This window comes from Lycium ferocissimum, chromosome 8, assembly GCF_029784015.1.
Source record: "Lycium ferocissimum isolate CSIRO_LF1 chromosome 8, AGI_CSIRO_Lferr_CH_V1, whole genome shotgun sequence".
Taxonomy (NCBI): Eukaryota; Viridiplantae; Streptophyta; class Magnoliopsida; order Solanales; family Solanaceae; genus Lycium; species Lycium ferocissimum.
Window position 1 is genome coordinate 33,219,691 of NC_081349.1, and position 13,160 is coordinate 33,232,850.

Here is a 13,160-nt window from a genome sequence, read left to right on the forward strand (position 1 = left end):
TTGATTCAACTTGGACCAACTCATCTTCGCAGCCCATAGTTGGTCACTCTCCAGGTGGTTTCATGTTTGGTTCAACACCTAGTCCATACCAGTTTGGTGGCCAGCAGAGTCAGCCTGCGGCCCAGAATCCATCTCCATTTGCAGCATCAGGCATTTTAGGTGCTGGAGGAAGTTTCTCATTGAGTAGCAATGTTCCTAACAAATCAGGTCAAAAGATCGTCAAAGTTACTAGAAATAAGAACAGAAGGAACTGAAGTAGTTGGCGACAACTTTGGATCCTCATCATGGTAGATGTTGGTTGGCAAGAGGATAAATTTTTTGATGATAGATCAGCTGCCACAGTTATGGGTTTGTGCAATTTTCCATCTTTTAATTTTGGGCATCGTATCTGCATCTCCAGGAAGTGAGATCTTTTAATCCTATTAGCTTTTGTTTTCTTGGCCCAGATCTATGGCATAAAATGTCACAATTTTGGATAACAGTTATTGGTCAAGTGGTCGTATTGTATCATTAGGGGGCTGTAGAGGGCCTGGCTAGTCTTTCTTTTTCTTTTTATAATCTCATTCTGCGTTTTTACATGTAACATAATAAGGAAATGTATGCTTTTGTAAGGAAATCTTTTTCTATCGAGTAGTTATTTTCGAGATGAAACATAATCCTTAAGTCATTGTTGCTGATTTTCTTCCAAATATTTTATTTTAGGGAAGCCAAAATGGTGTGTTTTCCTGAAAAAGTAGAAGCGATATGACTTAGGATACTGGATCGTGTTTTTCTGATTCCATTTCAACCCCAAAATGTTCATACATCAACTTTTGTATATAAAATTAGGAAACTAGTACTTTTTTGGTGTTATATAAGAACTCTAATCGTACTTCCAGCCTTTATTTGGTTACCATACATATAGTAATTCGGATGCGCTCTGTTTTAGACTATGATGTCCTCTGGTGTTTATGCAATGGATGATTTAGTTTATACACATTTATAGTAAAGAATTTTTATAGTGTTAGTGCATTCTAATTTATAGCCAGTTGCTTCATTTTTCAGGATATTAAGCTCTACTCTCTTTTGTATGGTTATGGAAGTGAAAGAACTGTTTTTTCTTGGTTATATTAGCATATGGGCACCCAATTGTGTGGCCAAGCCATCAAAGAAATGAGATAAAAACCATTGGTAGCACATATTAGTCTAGCAGAATTCTGCCCATTTGTCAAAGCGTGAACATAATAATTCGGGATCTATGTTGGTGGCACATATTAATCTAGGATTCGAACTTCATTGGTTTTCCTATTCCATGACAACGACCTATAGTATGAGTATGTTCTGAATTCTATTTTCGTATATATTTAATAATTTTTTTTAATACATATGTTTGAACTGAAATACTAGGTTCTGTCAAAGTCGTACATTTAAGCTTACATCCGCCCCTGACTGGTGGGAGATAACTCAGTTAAATATTCAAAGTATATGAGAAACCATTATTAAAGAAAAATATATGTCAGCGGTAGTACTGTTGCATCAATTATTTAGCCTTGCATCATTTGGTTATGGTCATATGGATTCTACTAGAGAGGCATCGCCCATGCTTAGCACGGGCCCAACATTTTACATTTTAAGGTGTTGTATGCTTTGAAGTCATTTGGTGAACAATAGCAATAATAAAGAATTGAAACAAACGGTAAAGTTGTACACAGAAAAACATTAAGTTACAGCTCTATTGATATAAAAGAAAAGACATCAGTAATATCTAGTAACGTCTAATAGTACTGGGATTATCCAATCAAATTCAGAAGAAATATTCCATTATAGTTGATTATCACTTTAAAGTAAAAAAGTTCCACCGGTAAAGAACAAAGGCTAAATGATTTCATTTCCTTGAAGGTACTATTAAAACATATCACCACATCTTTCTTGGTTTTTTTGGTTAAGCTCAATGTTGAGGAAGCAGTAGATCCATTTGAAAGTTGATCTAAAACAACTTTATAATAGCATATTACTACATTCTTCACCTTCAAATGAACCACAACAGCAAAATATCCAACTTCAAATGAGCACACCTGAAATTCATAGGGCAATGGCATAAATAAGTGAACAAATAAGTAAATTGGATTAATCAGAAAGACATTGATCAATAGATAGTTGTTAGGTGGAGTGAATTCAATAGGAAGAATAGGAGCAGATCAGGGGCAGGAAATGCTTCTTTTTTTTTTCTTTTTTTTTTTTGCATAACACGTCCTTTAATTGTCTAGGTAAATATTTAAAACAGACCTTCTTTAGATTTCACAACAAAGTTGCAGTCGAACTTGCAGAAGTCAAAGTATTCATAATTTGTGTAAGTAAAAATGAAATGTGTATTGCAACGTATGAAATAAGGTCACTGAAATGGATGAAAATCCTCTATTCGGATCAAGTCCATCAAAGGATACATTCTCTCTCAAAGAAAATATAACAAAACATCTCAACTTTCAAATATGTTGGAAGTTTTGAAATAGATAATTCATCTTTGCTGGTATGTCCAGTATTATTGTAATTTATTCGACCCGGTTAATTTTGCCTTTGGATATTCTTCTTGTTGCATTACTTATAGGTTTTTCAGCTTGGGTTCTGGTTTCTGAAGAGCTACAAACATAATTTAATAAGCAGTCTCTAACGAAGAAACTAACCTTGGAAAAAAGTGGAAGAAGAAGAAGAGATTATGAAGACCTCAAACAATGCCATCTACTATCAATTTTCTTAATTAAGGATTGCTTCATTCCTTTACATCTCGGCTATGCTCATGGTTGCCTAATATAGCAAAAACCACACAATTTTACTGTAGATAAAGAAATCAAGCAGTTACTCAAATAGTCAAATGTCAACGGGTCACAGTTTCTTATTTGTAATTCATTTGTAACTCACCATTGTACTTTGTACCTTTAGAGAAAAGCTAATAGTTATTATTCCAAGACAACGGAAGCTAAGAAACCACGCTGCATAACGATGACTTGACAACCATGTCATCTTCAATTTTTGCAGAAGGAACCAGTAATTTACAAACAAAATCATTCAAACACTGTGTCGACATCCATAGTATCAATCATATTGACCAAACTCTCATCTGATAAATCTCAAGCACTAAAGGTAGTACATCTTTTTTTTTCTTTTTTTCATAATACACTCAAGCTACTAATTTGTATACCAGAAAAAAATGAGAGAAGAAGGAGCAATATTGACTTACTGTCTTTCTGAACCTCCAACGCAAGATGTTCCATGATTTGTTGTGTCTCACAGCCAATCCACGAAATAGTAACGCCATATTTGTTACATTCTGGTACAACTTCATGAGCTTTGTAAATCATCTGTGTGTCTCTCTTCGAAAATCATTTCCATGTTACAACTCTAAATTAAAAGATTAGAATCCAAGAATTCCTTGATGCTTCCTAGCTGAAATGTAGGTCTTGTAAGCATTTGGAGTTCTTTATCTGGATGTTTCATTTCCATGTTACAACTCTCTATTAAAAGATTAGAATCTAATAATCCCTTGATGCTTCCTCGCTGAAATGTAGGTCTTGCAAGCATTTGAAGTTCTCTATCTAAAATATTGGATGTGTATTCTGAATATCTTAATCACACAATATATTCTTATTGTCAGTGAGCGCTCCGAGAAGAGCATGTAGAGCCACTGCGAAAGCTGCTTGCAACCAGTACCTCTGGAGGTTGCTTAGCCCGTGGTTATTTTTAAGATGAGGGAACATAATACTTTTCAGATGTGATTTGAATAAAGTCTAATTAAGAGAGAAAACACGTAGAATAACCTCTCCAAAACAATGAGAATATCTCTCAAAGTACCATTGCGCAGCTAAAATACCAAGTTTTTTTCCACAGAGGATACCATGGGCACTAACACAGTAGTCCTAAATAATTTTTTATGGCCGGAAATACTTTATATATACAGGAACCTGAAAAAAAAAAAAAACTCCAAATCATATCACTGCCAAAATTTTCAAGTTCTACTCATCGGTCACCACATGTTCCCCAAGTGGCCGTCCCGCCAACCTTCATGATTTGCACATATGAACCTTTTGGCTTCACAATAAAAGAGAAATATAACAGTTTGCTAACTCCATATTTGTAAGTACATGAATATAATGGGTCAAATGAGTTTAAGTTCTAAAATCCTTAAAATACTTACAATGAGAGTACTAGAAAAACAATTGCAGGTAGCTTTCCCCAATGAAAATTTTCAGTAAATGCTTCAAATTAGTCAGTTGCAGAACTTAAGCCCTCTATATCTATTTTTTTCTCACTCACAGGCATCATGATACATGATACTAAGTAGAGAATTGCAAAAATCATTTATTTTGAGTAATCAAGTTCAAGTTCAACCAAGTAGTTAAACTCCCTTTTAGGATTCTCTGCCTAAACTGCTTGATATATTCAGCCATACACAATTCCTTTCTATAGTCAGTTTGGCGTATTATAACAGCTCTGACACGGTTTTAAATCACTATACAATATCATATCCTTAATTGAAGAAGTATAAATAAAGAAACTAAAGGAAAACAAAATAGATAAAATAGAAATCACACCTGAAACTCTAACTTTCTGACATCCTCATGGAAACAGAATTTCACAAGGAGAATTTATTTCGGAGCAACCTGCTTCAAGCATTGACGTCATTTTTCTAACTTCTCATCAGAAAGAGATTTCACTCAATAGCACATACAAAATATGAAAAAAATTAAAACACCAACCTAGTTGATTGATGAGTAGAAACCCTGCTTCAAGTCATCAGAAATTCAGCATAGCAGCAAATTAAATCATATCGTTGTCTGCTTCTCCTCTAGGACGCTTATTTTCATGCCTATCCTTTTATCCCAAGAGTTATGGTCTCCATGTTGCAAGCTGTTAAAACTTAAGGCAACATCCTAAGACCTGCAATCTTCTAATCGATTATTTGATTTCATTTTTTTGAGAATATAAAACCAGAAGAAAAAACAAGTCAGGTTGTAACCATTAAACAATATGTCCTCAAGGTTATTTCATATGAAAAGCGAAGTCAGAATTTGAAGCTTGTGGATTCAGGGATCTAATTCTTTAAAGTTACTGAGTTCTAAATTAATAATTTGTACATATTTGACAAAAAATTTAATACAAATCTATGGTTCGAAACAAAGCTGCTGGTTTCGGCCGAACTCACGTTCGAAGGGCTAGCTCCACCAAAGAATGTAAGAAAAGGTTACAGTTTTAAATGCTATAACTATTGAATGTCAATTATAGGTGCTAAAGTGGCTAGCATCTAATATTCTTACACTATTCCATATGGAAACTCATGAATTCAATAAGAGAGTTTAGGTAAATTGTATCAGAGAACGTCGACTGTTGAAGCAAAAGAAGTCAGCACCTAGCATACCACATTTTAGTTTCAGATTGACACTTGTTTTATTACTTTTTCACAAAATGATCCTAATATTTTTCACAGGAACAATACTGAACATGAAAACGTGCATATAACATATTTAGCGGCGTGGAAATATAATAAGCAATTTTCCAAATTAAAGCCATAAGACCAAAACATCCCTATACCAAATAAAACATAGTATTTTTCTAGCCGAAACACAAGATACGATTTCTTTTCTAGTTGTAATTTTAATAGTATAGACTGGGAAACCATCAGTAGAGATTAATTTCATTAGCTTAAAGAGTGAAAATCGTTTCAATTACCAAAATAATTGAACTTCTATTCTTCTTGAAGTTTATCATCTATATATCTTGTATGATGTTAAATTGAGACATAAATTGTTTCAATTACCAAAATAATCATCAATTTTACTTCTGGCATATCATCAAGCACCTTAGATTCATCTGTATCGTGTCAAGTAAACTAAGAATTAAATGTTGATAATTTCTGCTGAAAGCCACTAAAAAAACTCTCCACCTAGTTTGAGATTTCTCTAATTATATCATCCTGATTTTTAGGTTGGTGGGGGTGGGGGAACTATAATATCAAGTAATAATTTTAATTTGATAAAATAAAAAATAAAGTAAATAACTTGTTAGAACAAGTAAAATTAGGATGATAGTATTAAAAAAAAAAAAACTCACGCTGTCAGTAATTCATAAACATGCCGCACCATTCCCAGGCATGCAATTTATTTATGTCTTATCATCAATTGCTTTTCAATAAGAAAACAATAATCAAAATTTCAAAAAAAAAAAAAAAAAACACAAACTTACTGTGAATTGCATTAGCTAGCATGGTCCAAATGTTTGATGTTTATGTGTTTCTAATCTTTTGTGTTCTTTCGAACTCTTCAAATATATCATTGGGTGTGGAGTGAATCCTTCAAAAGTTCACGAGCGATTCCACAAGCGCCGGTTTACATAGCTACTTTGAAAGGGCACGAGAGCTACGGGTTTCTGCAGGTTCCAAAAAAAAAAAAAAAAAAAAAAAAAAAAAGGAGAAGTTTGTGTGTTTTTTTTTTTTTAAATTACTTTTGGTGAGAAAAGCTTATGAGAAACTAGTACAATAAAAAAAAAAATTAGCTTTTGAAAAGTGCGGCTACTCCCTAAAATATTTATTTTATCCCAAAATTTTGACCAAACACCTCACTTTTTTAAAATAAGCATTTTTGACGACCAAAAAGCTGGCCAAACAAGCTATTGATTTAGTTATTAGTAAAATAAATTCTAAGTAAGATATTTGAAATTACATGTTATTACAAAAGTAAATTAATGGCAAACTAGTAATTATCTAGTAACGAATATTCCATGTAATGTAAATGGGTTCGCTGCCAAAAGGTGATATATACTTCTCACTCCGTACCAGTAGCTGCTTCTTCCTCTGTGAACAACGTTAAGGTTAGAATTTTAGGGCCAGAAAGGTTAAATTTTATACCATGATTCTCCTTGCCCAGCTTAGGATTCCACCCCTCAGCTTAAACCCAAAGCCCATAGCTCTTTTTTTGTCATAATTGGTGTTTTTTTCTTTTCAAGTAGCTTTCTTTGTTTCCTTTCTCACCACAAAAATAAGAACCTTGTATTATGGAAGTATGTCGTTGGCTTGTTGATATACTTATTTCATTGCATGATCTTTGTTTCCCCGACTCCTTCAAGGTCGATTGACTTTGTCGACATTTCAGGTGAAACTTCTTCGGAAGACACTCCACTGCAAAGGGCAAGAAATCCCATGGAGGCGGCCACTGCTGAAGCCGAGCAAGGGACTGAGCCAGCCCCTGAGAGCGAAGTCCCCACAGAACCTGCCGCAACCACGGAGCTCCGGGCCTTCGCTGAAGACACCGAGGCTGCTCCAAGTTCCTCTACTCCGGCTACAAGGCCGGATGAGTTCAAGGACATGTTCTCGGGCGCCCCTCCCGCAACCGGAGAAGCTTCCGGATTCGGGCATCTCCAGATCCCTCGGGCCACGACGTCGGCTAGCCGGACCTCCGAATCTGGTGCCAGGGGTAGCTTGGTGAATATCTTTCCTGCCCAGCGTAGAGCGGAGAAGGACAAAATCGGTTGTGGTCACTGTCCCCGAGGACTGCAGCTTTCTTTCCCGCCCGGTAGGTGTGGCGAGCTATCTGAGGCCTCTTGTCTCGGATTCAGATAAAGGAAGATGACCGGGGTTTCGTGGCAGTGCCTTATTAACGAGGGCATGCATGCGGGCAACCGGGTAAGATTCTTAACCGTCCTTGCATAACTTCTCTGAGGATTTCAGCCTTTCTTCGTTTAAGTCTCTTACTTGTTTCATTTGCAGAGTGTGGTGCTTGTCAACGAAGCCTTTATCCGTGCTCAGCAAGAGATGGACGATTTTAAGGGCCAGTTAGATGCCCAAGGCCGGGAAACAGAGAAGTACCTGCACCTTCTTCGAGAGAAGGAGGAAGAACTGAGCCGGGCCGCCGCTCTTTCCAATCTCCGTCCCGATCTTGACGCGGCTAAGGCCGAAAATCGCCAGTTAAAGATCGAGTTGGCCGCTATGGCCGAATACAATCGGAGTCTCGAAGCTGACAAGATCGGTCTCAGACGGGACAATGCTTAATTTTCTTCGAGGCTTGATGAGCTTGAGACCACCGTCTCTCAACTCCGGGGGGGAACTGGATTCGGTGAAGGCCGATGCTACGAGCTTGGCCGAGAGAAACCGGCTGCTCGAATCTGAGACTGCCCTGTACAAAGAGCGCATGATGACGTTCGAGGAGAAAGCGGAGAAAAAGGCCCAGATGTGTGATGATCTGAAAACCGAGCTTGCGGAGGCAGTTGACACCAATGATGCCCTCAAGGCCGAGCTCGAGGCGGCCACTCAAATGCAAGACGTCCTCGAAGAGGCCCGGGGTGCTCTGGCTGTAAAGTTGGCCAAGGCCAAGGCCGATTTGGAAGAAGCTTTAAAGAATGTGGAGGACACCGAAGCTCACACTATCATTGTTGCCGAGTATGAGAAGTGGAAGTCTCGGAGGATCACCCTCGAGCAAGCTGAGCACGATTTTGCGAATCTTCCGGCCCTGATACTCGAAGCCAAAGGGATCGAGGAGGAGGCCAACCGCGCTCTCGGATCTAAATCGGACGACTCCGAGTGGACCGAGTCCGAACACTCCGCCTCTAGTCATGCCGGATAGCATGGGGCTTGTATTTGGGTTGTTGCTTTTTTCTTGCCTTTGGTTTTTGGTGTAAAAACATCCTTTGTATAAATTTACATAAATGAGAAATGCATCTTTCTTGTTTCTTTGCTTGAATGTTCGTCATTATTTTTGCCGAATTGGTTGGTCCGTTTTGAGGGCAAGCTGACTCGTGGTCATTAGTTCACCGTGCCCGTAGGACTTATCCGATGCTTTATGAATTCAGACGTCTCCGAATCACGATAGGCATTTCCTTAAGGACGGTATTGTTCGGCAATATTTTAGGGCCGATATTTCTTCGGGCACCCATCTCTCAGCCTTGGCTAAATTTTGACGTAACAATCCCCGTTCGGGGAAGTTAGAAAATTTTGGCTCGGATCATTGTGACCTCGTTGCCTTAGTTGAATTTTCAACCATAGTGCCCGGTAGATTGTGTATGAATGAGGCAGTGCCGAAATACGGCGGTTAACACCGGGGTAAAGTCTATTTATCAGAAAGACACCCGAGATCTTGCTATTCAATATTTTTGATAGTTTCGTATTTGCAAAATGTTTGTACATATGGGAATTTTCATTCCTTCTGCCTTTGCCATAGCAAATACTAAATGAGACACGATTCATTATGATCGTTTGGTCCTTACATCGAGGGCTATGGCCGATGGCCGAGCCTTTGTTTTGCCGTAGCAAGTATCGGCTTCCTTGATCGTGGTAAACTCTGATATGGGCATAGTATTCCCTTAGCACTCACCTGAGCTGCAAGGTCGGGTGGGTGCTATTAAGTCTCCACTCGAAGGGTGTGACCTTGGGTTATCGGGTATTGATCCCTTATCTTGTCGAGTAACACATTATACTTGTTGCCTCATTAAAAACCTTGCCGGAAAATTCATTTTGGGACAAAACCGGACTAAAGAAAAGAGTGTAACACGTGTTTTCAGGCCTAAATTCTAAGTTTATCCAGATCTCGATTTCCTGCAAAAGAGAGGGATTAATAGGAGAACATAAGGAATCCATACCTTAGCAGTAGTATCTTTTCAGATGAGCCACATTCCAGTTATTGCGCAACCGTCGCCCGTTCACGGATTCCAACTGGTACGATCCTTTGCCCGTTATTCCGGTTATCTTGTACGGTCCTTCTTAATTTGGACTCAGTTTTTCTTCGTTGGGATTCTTGGTGTGTAAGGTGACTTTTCGAAGCACCAAGTCTCCGATTTGAAAGTGTCAAAAATTTGCCCTTCGATTGTAGTACCTTTCCGTTCTCTGTTTCTGTACTGCAATACGGACCAACGCACTTTCGCGAAGTTCGTACGTGAGGTCGAGTTTCACGGCCATGGCCACCTCGTTTGATTCCTCTGTGGTATGCCTGAACCGGAGAGTTGGTTCGCCAACTTCTACGGGGATTAGGGCTTCAGACCCGTAAACTAATGAGAAAGGGGTTTCCCCCGTGCTTGACTTGGATGTGGTTCTGTAGGCCCACAGCACCTCCGGTAATATTTCCCTCCAATGATGCTTTGATGCTTCAAGTCTCTTCCTCAGATTTTGGATTATTGTCTTGTTCGTGGATTCTGCCTGCCCGTTTGCACATGGGTGATACGGGGTTGACACAATTTTTTTTATTTTCAATCCTTCGAGAAAACTGTTGATTTTTGCCACCCCACGAATTGAGGGCTATTATCACAAGTTATCTCGGCGGGGATGCCGAAACGACAGATGATGTGATCCCATATGAAGTCAATGACTTCTTTTTCTCTGATTTTTTCAAAGGCCTGCGCTTCAACTCACTTAGAAAAATAATCATTCATAAATAAAATGAAACGGGCTTTACCTGGCGCCCATGGTAAGGGGCAGACAATGTCCATTTTCCCACTTCATGAAAGGCCAAGGTGAAATCACTGAGTGTAGCAATTCTCTGGGCTGGTGAATCATCGGAGCATGTTTCTGGCACCCGTCACATTTTCGGACAAAACCTTCGAGTCTTCTTCCATCCGGTTCCAGTAATAACCGGCCCTGATGATCTTTCGGACCAAAGCTTCGGCACCGGAATGGTTGCCACAAGTTCCTTCGTGCACTTTTCTCATCACATACTCCGTTTCACCGGGGCCAAAACACTTAGCCAGGGGGCCGAGGTAAGATCGTCGATACAATTGCCTGTCTATCAAGCAAAAACGCGCAGCTTTGGTCCTTAACGATCGTGATTCTTTCGGGTCATTCGGGAGCTTTCCGTCACGCAAGTAGTCGATTTACTTGTTGCGCCAATCCCAAGTTAGACCCATTGTGTTTATTTCGGCATATCCGCTTTCTATCTGTAACACCCCGCATCTTGGAACTGAGTTTACGCTCATATCATTAGAGTTCTAGTTCGAAGGTTTGAACGTTTTGCGAAATGGTTGATAGGCCTATTCAGCGATAACTCCTTGATCGGTTTGGAATTTGGTAAAGTAACCTTAATGAGACTGTAGTATGTAGAAATACCTTTCTAACGATATAAGGACAGCCAATCGAGAGATCCCAGATATGATCGTCTCAATATGGCTAAGAGTAAGGCACTTGAAATCATAGAATCGGCTAAGTTTTCGACTCCTTCCAGTAAATTTTCGTGAAAATCCGTTGGGAATTTGAGAAAACTTCCTTGATGAAAATTGTAGATCTTTGAAATAGCTTTCCAATGGTATCTTACGGGGTCAAACGGACATCTGTGCAAAAGTTATGCCCATTTACTTGAAGCATGTTCGCTGGAAATTCTGCCTGGCGTAACGGTGACGTTACGGACCGTAACTCGTGTTACGGGCCGTAACAGTGGACCGTAACGTCCCAAAGAATTTCAGCTCACTGGAAATTTTCACCAAGGTACGGTACAAATCGCACTTGTGTTACGGGACCGTAACAGTGACCGTATCTTAGTCCGTATATGCGTTTGTCACGACTTCGAGGCCACAACCCTATAATTCCGAAAGTTGTAGATAATTGAAATATCTTTCCAACCTTACAATCATAGGTGACATCGGATAGGGAGATATCGTTTAAGACAGAAAGGTCGGCTTCATTGTTATGTTAACCCTAGATTTCCATATTTTCAGATTTTAGAGAGAAAAGGGAGAGAGGAGTGAGAGAAAGTAGAGAATCAACCAGTTGAAGGCCCCGAATCTCGTGAAGGATAAAGTGTGACGATCCTTGCGCGTTCTAAGGAATCAAACTTGGGGTGTTGAGGTTCGAGGCTCCGTCCGAAATTGATGAATTCTTGGGAGGATAAAGGACTAAATACTCGTTTTGGATTTCCCCAGGATTGTTGTACTCTTTCTCAACATCGGGGACCATATTGGGGGTGAAATCCGCCACAAAATCGGCATGAATATTATTGCTAATATAGATTTGGGATTTGATGGCCGTTCAAAGTTTGTATTCTATATCATATCCGCTAATTTCTACGGCCCATTTTGTAAGTCTGCCCGATAGTTTCGATTTATGCATGACGTTTTTCAGAGGGTAAGTGGTTATGACACATATTGGGTGGCTTATTAATTAATTATACATATGTGATTTGCCCGAGTAGGGCTTGAGTTTCTAGAAGTGCTTACCGGGCGCCGGTGCTATTTGCTTTTCCAAATGGGATAACGGGTATTCATATCTCTACGCGTACCCCAGTTCTGCTTACATAATAGATAGGGAATTCGCGTGCGGACAACGATATCTGAGTTAATTCTTCCGGGACTAAACGCCGCACATCTATTTACCTCGAAACCGACAAGATAGAGAAAAAGCGGCTCATCTGTCTTTGTGTGTCGTTTTGGTTTAGCCCCGACGGGGGGGTCAAACCTTTAGTATATCGGCATGGTATTCTTTCAATTCTTGCAAAGCTCTTTGGCACTCTGGTGTCCAAACGAAGTCATTCTTCTTTCTTAGTAAGGAGAAGAATTGATGACTCTTGTCCGAGGACCTCGATATGAAGCGACTTAATGCCGCTATCCTTCCGGTGAGCCTCTGCACACCTTTCACATTATTCACTACCTCGATATCCTCGATGGCCTTGATCTTGTCCGGGTTGATTTCAATTCCCCGGTTTGATACCATGAAACCCATATATTTAATATATTGCATTGTTGGTATTTCACACTGGGATAGAGAAATATAGAGACACACTTTTCTAGGGTTGAGCTTCATGTTATACTTGCGGAGCACGTTGAAGGTTCTACTTCGAGAAATAAAGCTATTAAAAAAAAAAAAAAAAAAAAAAAAATGATAGTAATCAATATGAACAATATCTATTGCTTTTCCTATTTGATATGGAAGACATCCCATTAACTAGGCGTTGGTAAGTTGCACGAGAAGAAGAGTTGGCGTTTTTTAGTCGAAGTTAGAGAGTACGATTGTAACGAAATAAAGTCTCCTATGTGAATAAGTGTTCATTCCGGGTAATGAAGGACGTTTTCTCTTGATCCTCCGGAGTGCATCCGAAATTTGGTTATACCGGAGTACGTATCGAAAAAAGTACAACATCTCATGCTATTAGAAATATGATTTGATTTTCCGCATTGATCATACATCCTATGTGTGGAAACTAAGGGCTTAAGTTAAGGTAGAG

At 39.1% G+C, this 13,160-nt stretch overlaps 2 long non-coding RNA genes across 2 annotated transcripts in view; both read right to left on the reverse strand.

The window, feature by feature from the left end:
• LOC132068135 (uncharacterized) overlaps nucleotides 1-13,160 on the reverse strand; it is a 43,083-nt gene that overhangs the window by 2,068 nt on the left and 27,855 nt on the right. The window lies entirely within an intron of this gene.
• LOC132068136 (uncharacterized) lies at nucleotides 3,707-6,310 on the reverse strand. Its single transcript, XR_009417318.1, has 3 exons — nucleotides 6,214-6,310; nucleotides 4,731-4,911; nucleotides 3,707-4,634 (listed from the first exon to the last, which is right to left on the reverse strand). It is a non-coding gene; the product is annotated as an uncharacterized LOC132068136 (long non-coding RNA).